Raw genomic sequence first — 14,729 nt, forward strand, 5'->3', positions numbered from 1 at the left:
CTTCTCTGTCAACACCTCTACTGGAGCCTTCACTGCCACACTGAAATCACGATTTAATGGGAGTGAGTGGTTAAGTCTAGTCTTGAGCCGCCATTGTTCCCTGTTGTGATTCCACACGATGGTTTTCCTGATGAGAAATGCACAAATATATTTATGCGTTTTTGTCACTTTTGCAGGCTTTTGCAGCGTGTCCACTGTAGTGGCTGATTCACTTCATTGTACAGTATGTCGTTCTGGATAAAAGCAAAATGACTAATGTAATATCATATAACGTGTGATGGCATTCATAGCTCCAGCCTGCCCCCATAAATGCCAAAAAAATAAGTAGTTTTTGTCACGTGAGTAAAAGAAAACCGCACTTTCTTCTCTAAGTGTGGACATAGTAACCACAAGTCTATGAACATGCAGTAGTACTGTATTGTCACTATGACTCAACACAACACATATAAAAAGATATAGATAGATTTGCCCTCTAATTAATGAGTACTCGTAATTGTTTCACGATTATTTTTCATGCACGCCATTTATCTTGAAAATAATTTACGGCAACTAGTGGGTAGGCTACAGCAGCAGAAGACTGTAAAAAAAAAGTATAATAAATACATAATAAAGTGCTCACTAAGTAAATGTGCTCTAAGAGTGATTTAATTTGGGAAACACTGCTACAATGGGCAAAATTAAACAATATGGTGGACATGCATTGAGTTTTGTAGGTGGCACCTTGATAAAATGAAAAGTGGCGAGCACGTTAGCACGTATAAATGACATTGCTTTTAAAAGACAGCTGAAGATTGTTTCCATGTACGAAATGCTTTCTACTGCCGTTGTCGTATGAAATCCGGTCCCCCATGAAATCATACGACACCTGTCAAATCTAATCTACTGTTAAACAGGTGTGCAAGCAGCGCTTACACCGCCGTCAAAATTTACCCAAACAGCTGTTCCAGCGCGATTTCCAATCCTTCAATCAGGCTTCTCTTAACATTCAATTACCAGAAACAACTTTACTTGACGTGCTGTGATAACAAGCTGTTCGAAAAGACATGGCATTACCAAAGATATACGATTCTATAAAGAAGATCAAAATAAATAAGTGAAGAAAGGACTTTTGTGGACGTTTTTGTGTCACGTTTGTGGACAGCGCCTCGAGCCAAGCGGTCTTCCACCACAGGAACACCGGAGACACTGTTGTTTGCGCCAGCCGTTTTATTCAAGGTAGGTTTTATGATCTTACACCTCCATATTTCAGTCCTGTACCTTGCAAGCTACCTAACGGGTATATTTATCTAGCTAACGGTCGAACTGTTGAATTTAAATAATCCAGTGAGCTATTCATAGGCCTATATATGACTAGCTAACATAGCTAAGCTAAGCTAGGTATTTTAGCTGACGTTACCGGGGCCAGTTTGCAAGACTTGAGAAACTTTTGACTGAATTTAACCTTCGCTAAATTCCAAGTTTGGTAGGCATATTAGCTCCTGGTGATTAAGTTGGAGTAATAATACATCGTGAAAACCAACACCTAGTGCTAATTAGTTAATTGAGCCATGGTAATTGGTGGCAATAAAAACCCTGCATACACAATGCTGCCCCCCGAAACAAAAGCCCCAAACGTTTGGTTATTTTTGTTTCTTCCTTCTCCCCCTTACACTTTCCTGCCAAATGCTGCAGTGCTAAGGCACACCATATCTTGATCTATCCACGGTATCTAGCCTACTGGCATGAAACACAGGCAACCGGAATATTTTTATCATCATTTATAGGCTAGCTATATCTGAACATGTAAGGGTGTGTGTGAGTGTGAGTGAGAGGAGGGGGGAGTGAATGAATGAGTGTCTGGATATGACTTGGCTAATATCGTACTTCGACCTTATTGCTTTATCCAGTATTGCCTATATTGGTAGTCTTAGGATTGTGTACGTATTAATTGTCCAGTTCCGTATATAAGCCTGCTCTCTGTGCCTATTGGCATTGCCTGAGGTCTGTGATTCACCGGCATCACCAGACTGGGCGTCGTCCCTGGCGGGGCCTGGCTAGGCCTGTACTGGAGCCCCCTTCAGCCCCTGTGTGCTTCAGGGAGTCATGCCCCCCAGTCTGGTCTTCAGCTAGGGAAACGCATATTCAGTAGGATTCAGGAAGGGTGACTGGTTGGGCCAGTCCAGAACATTCCACGTTTTGGCCCTGAGAAACTCCTTGGTTGCTTTGGACCATGAGCAGGTCCTTTTTTTCTCTTTTCATCCATAAGTGTTCGTTTCCAGAACTAATTCTATAGAACTAATTCTCAACAATTCCTGAACGAAATTTTATTTTTGCAATCTCTGAATGTGGCCAGGCTGTTCTGTTCTTGAGGCTTGCCAGTGGTTTGCATCTTGCAGTGAACCCACTTAGGTCATGCTATCACATTCATCTCCAATCCAATATGCAGACAGAGCCAAAACAACAGAAATTGTACCAGTGTCCGAGTGCTTATGAACTGCACTCTAACTAACCGCTAAACTTCCTCGCCAGCTCATTCCGCTTTTGTCACTGTCATGTTTTTTATTTTTATTCCTGGCACTTTAATGTGAAAAGGCAGGTTTGAGCACTTCAATGGGGCATGAGAATGTTATCTCCAGCTGGGCTCCTGAATCTAACATTAAATATAGATTTAATTGTCATCATCAAATTCAACAGGGTGGTGTTGTGGGGGTAACGGCCTGATGAGAACCAGCAGTGAGCTAACAAACACATCACTGCCTCCTTTGCAGAGAAAGAGGGGAAATCCAAGATGGTGGCAGTCAGGGAGAGACAGGACTGCTGTTCCTGGCCAAGCAAAACCTGCCAAGAAGAATTTTCTCTAATGTTGTACACAGTAGGATTATGGGAGTTTTATACTTAAAGGACAAATAAAACGCAATGTCAGTTGACTGTCATTGCATTTTTGGAAATAGCTAGTTCAATATGCCACTTTGATTTAGCCATTTTAAGCTAAATTTAGTCATTTTAAGCTATTAATTTTAATTTGTCATAGTTGGTAAAGTATGGTCTGTTGTGATTTTGTCAAAGCATAGACACCGAGTGAGCACTTTATTAGGTACTTATTAGCTACTTAATTAGTACTTAATAGCCTATCCACTTAGAGGTTTGACACTTTGTATGTTCAAAGATGCTCTTCTGCATACCACTATAGTAATGCATGGTTATTTGCATTACTGTTATCTTCCTGTCAGCTTTGACCAGTCTGGCCATTCTCCTCTGACGTCTCTCATTAACAAGGTGTGCTGCTCACTGGATGTTTTTTTTTTTTTTTTTTTTTTTTTTTTTTTTTTGCACCATTCTATGCAAACTCTAGGGACTGTTTTGTGTGAAAATCCAAGGAGATCAGCAGTTTCTGAGATACTCAAACCACCCTGTCTGACACCAACAATCATTCCACGGTCAAAGTCACTTAGATCACATTTCTTTCCCATTTTGGTCTGAAAAACAGCTGAACCTCTTGACCACATCTGCATGCTTTTATGCATTTAATTGCTGCCACATGATTGACTGATTTAAATATTTGCCTTAACTAGCTGTGTACAGGTTTATCTGATAAAGTGGTCACTGAGTGTACTCTTGAGTCAACAGAATCCAACATTAAGCACTTCTTATTCTATTAAAAGATAGAGCACAAATAAAACAAAAACACTAACTCAATTCATCAGAGAAAAGCCATCCTTAATCATAAATAATTTTGAATTATTATAATAGTCATAGTGTGGTTCGCAGTCTGGGTTTTTTGTACATATATTTGTACACTGAGTCATAGCCAGTAACGTTCATCCAAACGCCTTTGCCTAGTTGTGTTTACCCGTGTAGTTAATCATGTACAGTATGGCGGATAGACTGTGTACAGTGTATTCCAGCAGGAAACGATGTGGACGTGTGTACATAGAAATGAAGCGGTGTCATCGATTTTTAGCTTCCCAGCTGTCAGGCACGTCAAGCCTTGATTCAGTTTCTCCGTCTGATGTGTGTGAACAGAGTGCATTGCCAAATTGGATAATAGTTCTTTTGAATTGGATCACTCTTACTCACCCCGAGGGCGAAGCTAACAAATGTGTATTTTTAGAAGGCCAATAAATATCCCCTCAGTGAAAACAGAGGAGGTTCGCTGTTGACAGCGGGGGTCAACATCATAAGGGCAACTGCAGAAATAGTTTACATTTATTTTTGGTTTGTGAAATTCATCTGAATAGGCGGCTCGCAAATATTTATGGATTCCAGCGTTGGCTTGTGGACATTGTCAGACAAAGCACCCTTTTGGCCCTAAACTCCGTGACTTCGGCGTGCCGTATCTAAATGGCCGTCATAAATCTGCTCCTCCAATGGGCTGCAAAATTAAATCGTTGTTTACCAAAAGGGTGGGTTGATCACCTGCGGGCATAATACAGCGGTGATTGGGTAAATATCTCTGGAGAATGTGTGTTTTGGCCTTGTTCAGAATGACAAACGATGATAAAAAAACCACGGCTCACCGTTCCCTCGCAGGTAGAGAAGTAAGAGAAGCGTGGGCGGCAATAAAAGAAATGTGTACATGCTGAAAGGTCCACTTGAATGGCGGCCTGGTATTTGGAGAAACATTAACCCATACCGCGGTAACTCATTAGCTTTCCGCTCCGTTTCAGCCTCGGTGTGCGTCCCATATCTGAGCGTATGAGCGCACAGGAAATGTGTAACTAATGTGCACACTTGAAAATAAAAGCCAAACGATTTTACTCCCCGTTACACTGCTCCCATGAAGGGCAGGCTTTCAGTTTAGACACAGGACTTGTAGGTACACTTCATGAGCTTCAAAATGACAGACACCCTAGAAGTACTGTGAATGTACAATATCAAATTGCCATGTAAACAACATATTTATGACTCCAACTCATTTTTGTCAAAAATGTCAGAGCAGGTCTCAAACTAATGCAGCTGATGCATGGAAAAGAGCAGTTTATTTTGGCCACAGCACATAAAACTGCTTCATACTTGCCTTGGATTTTAAAGAGCCATACATACACTCAGTAAGCACTTTATTAGGTATTTATTAGACCAATTTTCTAAACTTATTGGTGTTCTGCTGCTGTAGCCTGTCCACTTAGAAGTTTGACGCAGTGTGTGTTCACTGTTGTAATGTGTGGTTATTTGTGTTACTGTCACCTTCCTGTCAGCTTTGACCAGTCTGGCCATTCTCCTCTGACCTCTCTCATTAACAGCATGTTTTTACCTGAAGAACTACTAATTGCTCACTGAGTGTGCATTTGAGATATTTAATTAAATAGTGCTGCAGAAAAACGCATAACTAGCACTGCTTTTGTATGTTTCAGATCAGATTAACTCAATAGAAACCGATCGTCTTATTAAGTTAAGCAAGGGGCAGGCTATAGCCTAGTGGTTAAGATGCATGACTGGGGCAGCCTGTAGCCTCGTGGCTAAGGTGCATGACTGGGGACCTGAAAGGTTGGTGGTTCAAGCCCAAGTATAGCTACAATAAGATCAGTTGTTTGGCCCTTGAGCACACATTTCTTCAGTGGGGATTGGCCCCTGCTTAGTCTAATCATCTGTTAGTTGCTTTGGATAAAAGCGTCAGCTAAATAACTGTACCACTAAAGTCATTTAAATTTTCAAGTACATTTTACTTAAACGGTTCAAGTTAAACCCACTCAAATAGGTCCATCCAAATAGTTGTCTTATTTTAAAGTAAATCCAATGTATTATTTGACGGAAGAGGAAAGGCATGTTGCTGAACTCCCACACAACTTTAGAAAAGGGGAAGGGGGGGGCTCTGGTTATAAAATATGTACAGCTGAATATTTTATGAAGAGTTGCACATGGCTGTGGAGGCTTTTTAATAAGACGCTGAGTGCATAATGGACCGTAATACAGACGGAGAACGTGTACCACGCCAAAAACACGCGAACATCAGCAGGGCGCGAGGCAGGATCTGGGGGAAGCTTCCTGAGTGCATGTCCCACCGTTCCCTCCTCGTCCTCTCCGCTTCCCCCCGCCCGGCTGGGCTCTGTGCAACATGCGTCTGTCCCATTAGCTCATCGCAATCGATTCACAACGCCGCTTCGTCCAGCTCTCCTGCTGCATTCGCCTCCTCTAAAATCCCACACCAGGGTTAGCGCTAGCATGATATTTTGTTGCATTTTAAATAATAAAAGTTAAAAAAAAAAAAAAAAAGAGACCACATTATTATCAGCGTAAAGGCTCATCCACACCAGGAACGATAACTCTAAATATTTTTGTTTTTAAACATTTTCATTGTTCTAGCTCAGGTGGATGGCCACACCGCAACTGTAACAACCACAGTGACAGATGATATCGGGATCACTTTCCAGCTGAACGATAAAACACTGACAGCCAATCAAAATCAATCCGAATTCACAGGGCTTCACCGTCAGAATGGCAGATGGCATAGCCGAGAGACTATTTACAGAACGTTATCGTTCGTAAGTGTGGATGCTCACATTGTTATTGTTATAGTTATTGTTTATAGCTGTAGTTCTTGGTGCGGACAGGCATTGAGAGTTTGACAGTTATTATCTGGATTTCTCCCCCAGACATGATGACATCACCCTCACCTGAAGCAGCAGTTCCATGTGAATTCACTTTCAGTTGTAGTATGACCATGACCTTACACGTTTATATATTCTCATGGTTTTAATTTGAGGCGAGGCCTGCATTTCGTGACTTTGGCAGAGCTACACAGTCACAGGAAGTCGTGTGTATCGCTGGCGTTTTGGTTTCACACAGAGCTGTGAATTCTTAGAGAGCTGAATACTGCATGTGGAAGCTGTGATTAACCACTCACTGTACACACACACTCACTCGCACTCACACACACACACACGCGCACACACACACACTCACTCACACTCACACACACGCACGCACACGCACGCACGCACGCACGCACGCACACACACGCGCACACACGCACACTCGCAGACAAGCACACTGAGACTGACACACACACACTCTCTCGCACACACACACACACTCTCTCGCACACACACACACACTCTCTCGCACACACACACACACTCTCGCACACACACACACACACACTCTTGCACACACACACACGCGCACACACACGCACACACACGCACGCACACTCTCACAGACATGCACACTGAGACTGACACACACACACGCACTCTCTCTCACACACGCACTCTCTCACACACACACACACACACACACACACACACACACACACACACACACACACACAGGGCCTTGTGAAATTCCTTGGCACTTTGATGTGGAAACGTCTGAGAGATAATTCATCTCTGAAAACATTGCGTTTGGGCTGAACTGTGTGCAGGTCAGGGGAGGTGGGCGGGGGGGGACGGCCGTTGTAATTGTCCATACACATTAGTTATGATCTGAAAGAACAGTGCATGCCTGGGCCTCTGCGAGTATTTGTTGCCAGAGGAAAAATCCCCACTCTCGTACGGAGAGACTCCCACTCCCTCACCTGTTTTCAGAGGCTGGGTGGTCTGTGAAGTTACACTGGGAAAGCGCACTGAAACAGCATGTTCGAGGCTCGGTGCCAGACACCAGATTTAAAACATATGCAGTAGCTCTTTGTGAAACCTGCTCCTTTTCAGGTTCCCTTCAAACCGCAGTATCCCTGGTTAGCTTAGCTTCTGCTGCGATCTCTTATGCGTACACGCTTTATCGGACGTAACGCCTGATCAAACGCCACGCAAGGCTACACGTCTCTGCCCGTACCTGCTCGTTTACATTCAACAGGACCCGATACCTGGAACACGATACCGTACAAAAGCCAGGCACTATAGTCTTCCATTGTCACTGCTGTAAGTAGTTTATAATGTAATAATTCATTAATAATGGTGTAAGTAAGAGCGTTTATGTCAGTGGTGATTAGTGAGAAACTAGGGGTGTAAATATCTGACCTCACAACAATTTGATTCGGTTCTTCAATGCATCATGAAATCTTTAATTTCACTACGAATCGTTTTCATTATTTTCATATGACTCAGTCCATTTCATTACAAAATTATTTATTTAAATATTTATTAAACTGAATCCAGAAATGTGACTGGAGAAATCGATGTACTTAGTAATAGTAAAACAATATACTTTAAGCACATTTATTTTCAAGAAGTGCCATATTTAAGTTCCTTATTGCAATTGTTATTTTAATCGACTACAGCTGATTCTGACATTCCAAATCGATGCATTTGAACTGGCGTCTTAAGATCGATGCGATGCGATGCGTTTTCACACCGCCGGCGAGAACTAACGAATAAAGCGGGATTCTCACAAGTCTGAAACGGCTCAAAATGTCTCGGATATTTCTCGATGGGTTGTGACGCACAATTTGCCAGCATGTTGTCCGGCGGGATTTAAGCGCGTTAAACTGTCATGTTTATCTTCAGCAGGGCGCTGATGCCGCTGTTTTTCACCGTGTTGCATCAGAAAGCGCCGGATCCAGCGGTGTAAAGAGATTCCACTGATATCGCTCCTGGCCACAGCGCCTCGCTGCAGTTGTTCCCTCGCGACCGAATGTTAAAATGTTGGAACCTGCACTCGGGGTATCATTTCCAGGGTTCATTATCATATATTCCCGCGATTTAACGATAACATTTGCGCGCCATTATGTCAAAGTAAATAAAACCGCTGCCATCGCAAACCGTTTACTTTCTGCAGCCGAGACGATGGATCGGTGGAACTTTTAAATCGCCGTGAGTCACTATTTTCCTCGGTCAAATTTATTGAGGAAGAACTGGCATCAAAGGGAAGGAGCTAGATTTAGGCAAATTCAGAGTGACTTTAGTTAGTGCTGCTGTGGTTTATTGGCTGTCAGGGCTTCAGCTCGCACATGGAGGGTGCTGTCCACCTCCACACTCCCCCAGAGGAGAAGCCGCTGTGATGGACGAGGTCTGAGACGGAGGACAAAGGGTCAAAACAAGGAAAAGCTACATTACCATGGCAGGATGGTCCAGGCACAAAACATTTCCAACCCAACTCGCAGGAAAGGAAATCTATCCCTAACTATAACTAACTAAAACAAGTGAGAGTGAGTCTTCCGCAAGTGAACTTCCCTCCTCTGACCTAAACTCAGGAAAAGGGGCTCAAACAACAAGAAAACTTGCCTGGCCATCTGCCAGCTATAAAAGAAACACCCTAATCACACAAAAATTAAACCAAAACACTTAAAGTATAAAATGCAGAGGTCTAAAACGGAAGGGCAGAAGTCTCAAAACACTCTCAGTGAACCTCCCAAAATTGTCTCTCAAAATTGGCATTGGCACATGCATGCAGGGACTCCCATACAGGGGAACATAACAGATGGAGGAGGTCTGTGGTGGAGGTCTGATGGAGGATGGAGGTGGTCTGTGATGGAGATCTGATGGAGGATGGAGGAGGTCTGTGATGGAGATCTGATGGAGGATGGAGGTGGTCTGTGTTGGAAGAGGTCTGTGATGTAGATCTGATGGAGGATGGAGGTGGTCTCTGATGGAGATCTGATGGAGGATGGAGGAGGTCTCTGATGGAGGATGGAGGAGGTCTGTGATGGAGATCTGATGGAGGATGGAGGTGGTCTGTGGTGGAGCTCTGATGGAGGATGGAGGTGGTCTGTGGTGGAAGAGGTCTGATGGAGGAGGTCTGTGATGGAGGTCTGATGTAGGATGGAGGTGGTCTGTGATGGAGGTCTGATGGAGGTGGTCTATGATGAAGGACTGAGGAGCAGGTGTGTGATGATGAAGGACTGAGGAGGAGGTATGTGATGGAGGTCTGATGTAGGATGGAGGTGGTCTGTGGTGGAAGAGGTCTGATGGAGGTGGGCTGTGATGAGGTCTGATGGAGGATGTGTGACGATGAAGGACTGAGGAGCAGGTGTGTGATGATGAAGGACTGTGGAGGAGGTATGTGATGGAAGTCTGATGTAGGATGGAGGTGGGCTGTGATGAGGTCTGATGGAGGATGTGTGACGATGAAGGACTGAGGAGCAGGTGTGTGATGATGAAGGACTGTGGAGGAGGTATGTGATGGAAGTCTGATGTAGGATGGAGGTGGGCTGTGATGAGGTCTGATGGAGGATGGAGGTGGGCTGCGATGGCGGTCTGATGGAGGAGGTGCGTGACGATGAAGGACTGAGGAGGAGGCGTGCTCCCGCAGTGAGGCCCTGGTGTCAGTGGAGAGGAGGTCAGAGAGGAAGGGCCCGTAGGAGGAAGCCCGCGGGGGGAATGTGAGCCGCTCCATGGAGACGGCGCTTGTTTGCTCTGCACCGGACATCTGAAGCGCATTACACCCAGGCCCCGGGTTACGCCACTGAATCAACCAGCAACATGTGCTGAGATGAAAAATCCCCCGTCTGAATCATAAAAGTGTTTGTTTTCTTACTGCATGTTTCCGGACCTGACACAAGAGCCGCATTGTCTCTTTCTCCAGCGCACGGTGCCAAAGGAAGTCATAACGAGCATCGGTAGAAAGCCCCTCTCAGAATGTAAATAATTAGTGTCAGATTTGAAAGTGTGGGGATATGAAGTAATGGAACTCCAGGGTTGAGTCTTTTTTTTTTTTTTTGCCAGATGACCTGTTCGGGTTATTCTTCAATATTTTGAATTTGATAAAAATCAAATGGGATACACGTATTGGGTGTCATTGATTTAATTTCTCTGATTCTGCAGTTATTCTGGAAGTCTAAGGTTCATAAACGCATAACTTGAAACACCGTTGGGGAAAAAAACATTCCTTAACGGAAATCTTTGCTTTTTTTGGTAACACATTACGTTCCTGTATTATAGTAAGTGTACACAGTTACTTTAGTCTCTTAAAAACACTATGGCCTGTATTCAATTTGTCCTTAATGTTGACTTGCAGGTGCTAAACATTTTGAACAAACAAAACTTTGGTGAGTTAGAGTTAGTGATTGCTCAACTCTCTGAACTGTGTTTTTTGAAGACAAAAGACTATACGTCATCTGCTTTTCTTGTGGCTTTTTTTTTAGAAGCTAATGCCAAATATGAAAACATTAATCCGTAACGTTTTGATGCAATAGTTGTTGATAGTTGACAAACAATTGTTGATGCAGCGTATGAATAACATCTTGAAAATATCTCAACAATTAATTCTAGACTTACCTTGTCATTAATAGACCATATTAAATGATCATAATGCAATTATGTGGTGAAATTAATTAAGTATTACATAGTATTGGCTTGCAGAATAAGCACTCTTATTGAAATATATGGAGCCCAGCTGATACTGTGTGTTAAATACCCTGACCTGTTCCACTCACAGTTGGCGGTTGTAAAGGATCCCTACATGTTCTCTCTGATCGCGTTCGTAACACACCGATTGTCGCTGCAGATCGGTGGTTTTAAAATGAGGTCCTGGGATCTCACTCTCTTTGTTTTTCTCCCAACCAAAAAAAAACCCAAGTTGAAAACATGTGTTTCTAACATAATTTTGTCCTTCAATTATCCAGCATAATCTAGGTTTGGCTCCAGTTCTTCATCTTTCACAAATAGTTTGGTTTCGGTGACGGGCTGACCACATTTTGAACAGCTGGGACACCAGCGATTTCTCCTTGTGATTTCACTCTATAATCGAATGAAATAAAGATATCTGCTGTATAAGAAATAATTAGTCATACAAAACGTCACTGAATATTAAAGTGTTAGATGGTCTGACTAACGATTTAAAGTCCTGGGATGTGACTGGAATAATAACTCATTTTTGGTAGATCTATTTCTGACATAATGTGACCATGAGAGACTAAAGCATCTTTCACTAGACATTTATTAAATGTTTAATTAAGAACAATTAACAGCTCGTTAGTATACAGAGGTTGGCATTATGAGCCAGTGCACACAGCGGGTCCCCGGGGTGGACAACATGAGCGAGTGATCATTTCATTTCTTTATTTTTACATTTAGCAGTGCCACAGTGCTCAGAAGGTTAAAAACACATTCCTCCAGAGAACTCCGTCAAATTCAGTCGGATATTGTGTTGCCTGGGCAATCGTGAGTGGGAAAATACACTTCAATTGAAGGGTATTATCTTTAGTATTTCCTTCTATAAGTATATTATCTTTAGTATTTCCTTCTATTTGTTTGTCATGTGGCAATAAAAATCAAGTGGGTTTTTTTTCAAACCTGTTCGGCTTTTGACCTTGCTATTACAAGTGTTCATCCATCACCCAGCGCATGATAACACGGGTGTTTTCGCTCTATAATGGACAGATCCGCACACAAACATGAACTCACTCACTCACTCGCATGTTAGTTTTGCTGGTAATGGTCTTGTAGGCTTGATTGTAAAGACTGAAATATTTTGGTACTTAACAGTTTGAAGCAGGAAGATCAACACTGCACACACTTATGTACAGAAAATATGTAAGAATACTATACTGCATATTTATATTCTTATATGAATTGCACATTCATATAAGCTTGTGAACCGACTGCTCGAATACGTGTTCTCACGTACACATCCACGCATGAGTTCTGTGTGTGTGCGTGTGCGTGTGTGCATGTGCGTGTGTGCGCATGTGAGTGAGTGTATGTGTGAGTGTGTGTGTGTGTGAGTGTGTGTGTGAGAGAGAGTATGTGAGTGTGAGTGTCTGTGTGAGTGTGTGAGTATGTGTGAGTGTGTGTGAGAGAGAGTATGTGTGTGTGTGTGTGTATGTGTGTATTTAATCTCATGTTCCCACATTATGACTGATACTGTGGTGAACCTGTGCACATTAATATTTACACTCTCTCCGTTCCCTTGGATAAGGCTGGATGTCTGCTGATTAAACAGCCGTTTAATCGTAACAAAATGAACAGCCTGCATTTGCTGAAGTTTTATCTGACTGCACTCAATGGAATTTGGAAAATTAAGTTTGCTAAAGATTGTCATTAGGGCTAGGGATGTCTTCGGACAAGCCAATTTAATTTTACAGCTTTCTGATGTCGGGAGTCGTAATTAAGAGCAGCTTGGAGATTATTATATGAAACTTTAATATACCACGGTCTCGCTGCGATTCAGGGTGGGCAGAAACTCGGCCAGTTCCATGCAAAGTCAGAGCATAACTAAGACCATGTGCTGACACTGACTTTTTAACTGGCTTAAGCTAAACACAAACATCTATTTGTTGAATATTACCAGTTTTAATAAAAAACATGTGGTTTTCAGGCTTTCGAGTGGCTCAGTGCTTGAGACGCATGCATAAACTGGGCTCTATGGCTGGAGGTTATGGCTTGGCTTAGCCGTGTAAATTCAGCTCTATAGCTGGAGGTTAAAGCTTGGCTCAGTGGTGTAAATTCAGCTCTATAGCTGGAGGTTAAAGCTTGGCTTAGCCGTGTACATTCAGCTCTATAGCTGGAGGTTAAAGCTTGGCTCAGTGGTGTAAATTCAGCTCTATAGCTGGAGGTTAAAGCTTGGCTCAGTGGTGTAAATTCAGCTCTATAGCTGGAGGTTAAAGCTTGGCTTAGCCGTGTACATTCAGCTCTATAGCTGGAGGTTAAAGCTTGGCTTAGCCGTGTACATTCAGCTCTATAGCTGGAGGTTAAAGCTTGGCTCAGTGGTGTAAATTCAGCTCTATAGCTGGAGGTTAAAGCTTGGCTCAGTGGTGTAAATTCAGCTCTATAGCTGGAGGTTAAAGCTTGGCTCAGTGGTGTAAATTCAGCTCTATAGCTGGAGGTTAAAGCTTGGCTCAGTGGTGTAAATTCAGCTCTATAGCTGGAGGTTAAAGCTTGGCTCAGTGGTGTAAATTCAGCTCTATAGCTGGAGGTTAAAGCTTGGCTTAGCCATGTACATTCAGCTCTATGTGGTCGGGCCAGTTGGTCCACGTGACCAGGACTTGACTTCATCTAGTCAGGGTTACCACTACATATCCATTCCATGCCTGGGTCAAATAGTTTTGCATTCAAATGAGCCAACCAAAAAGACCAGAAGTCGGACCATTCTAAATCCCTTCCTATCATTGAAAAAGGCTCACTGACATGTTGACTCACCCGCCTGTGTTTATAGTCCTTAAATTTTAGTTTGGCGGCACGGATGGTGCAGTGGGTAGCACTGACGCCTCACAGCAAGGAGGTCCTGGGTTTGAATCCCCGTCGGCCGGGGCCTCTCTGTGCGGAGTTTGCATGTTCTCCCCGTGTCTGCGTGGGTTTCCTCCGGGTACTCCGGTTTCCTCCCACAGTCCAAAGACATGCAGGTTAGACTGATTGGAGTGTCTAAATTGCCCGTAGGTATGAGTGTATGAGTGAATGGTGTGTGTGCCCTGCGATGGACTGGCGACCTGTCCAGGGTGTATTCCTGCCTTTCGCCCAATGTATGCTGGGATAGGCTCCAGCCCCTCTGCGACCCTGTTCAGGATAAGCGGGTTAAGATAATGGAAGGATGGAAATTCTGGTTTCAAAATATGCAGTTGAGGGGCTGGCACTCTGTACCAAAACATCGTACAGCTGTACAATAATTCAAGCTCATTGCTTGAAAATTGGTTCCAATTGCCACAGCCAGTGGCGTTTCAACGTCAGCGCGTTCTCAGAGGCGGGGTGGGATAAACAGTGCTGTGGTTTAAGCGTGTTTGTTGGTGCAATTCCTCTCTTGACCGTAAGAAGTCCGAAATTACCTATCGTACCTTTAACTCTACTCGCTAGTCTGACCGTTCTGCTGCTGCTCTGGGTAGCGGAGTTTCCTAAATGAGTGCAATAGGATGTGTGAACTAAAAAATCCAGGGTCCTGTTCAA

At 43.4% G+C, this 14,729-nt stretch overlaps 1 long non-coding RNA gene across 1 annotated transcript; it reads left to right on the forward strand.

Annotated features, from left to right (window-relative positions):
* Window positions 1-1,127: 1,127 nt before the first annotated feature.
* On the forward strand, window positions 1,128-2,920 carry LOC133117104 (uncharacterized). Its single transcript, XR_009705927.1, has 2 exons — window positions 1,128-1,215; window positions 2,748-2,920. It is a non-coding gene; the product is annotated as an uncharacterized LOC133117104 (long non-coding RNA).
* Window positions 2,921-14,729: the final 11,809 nt, after the last annotated feature.

The sequence above is a fragment of the Conger conger genome, chromosome 17, assembly GCF_963514075.1.
Source record: "Conger conger chromosome 17, fConCon1.1, whole genome shotgun sequence".
Classification (NCBI taxonomy): Eukaryota; Metazoa; Chordata; class Actinopteri; order Anguilliformes; family Congridae; genus Conger; species Conger conger.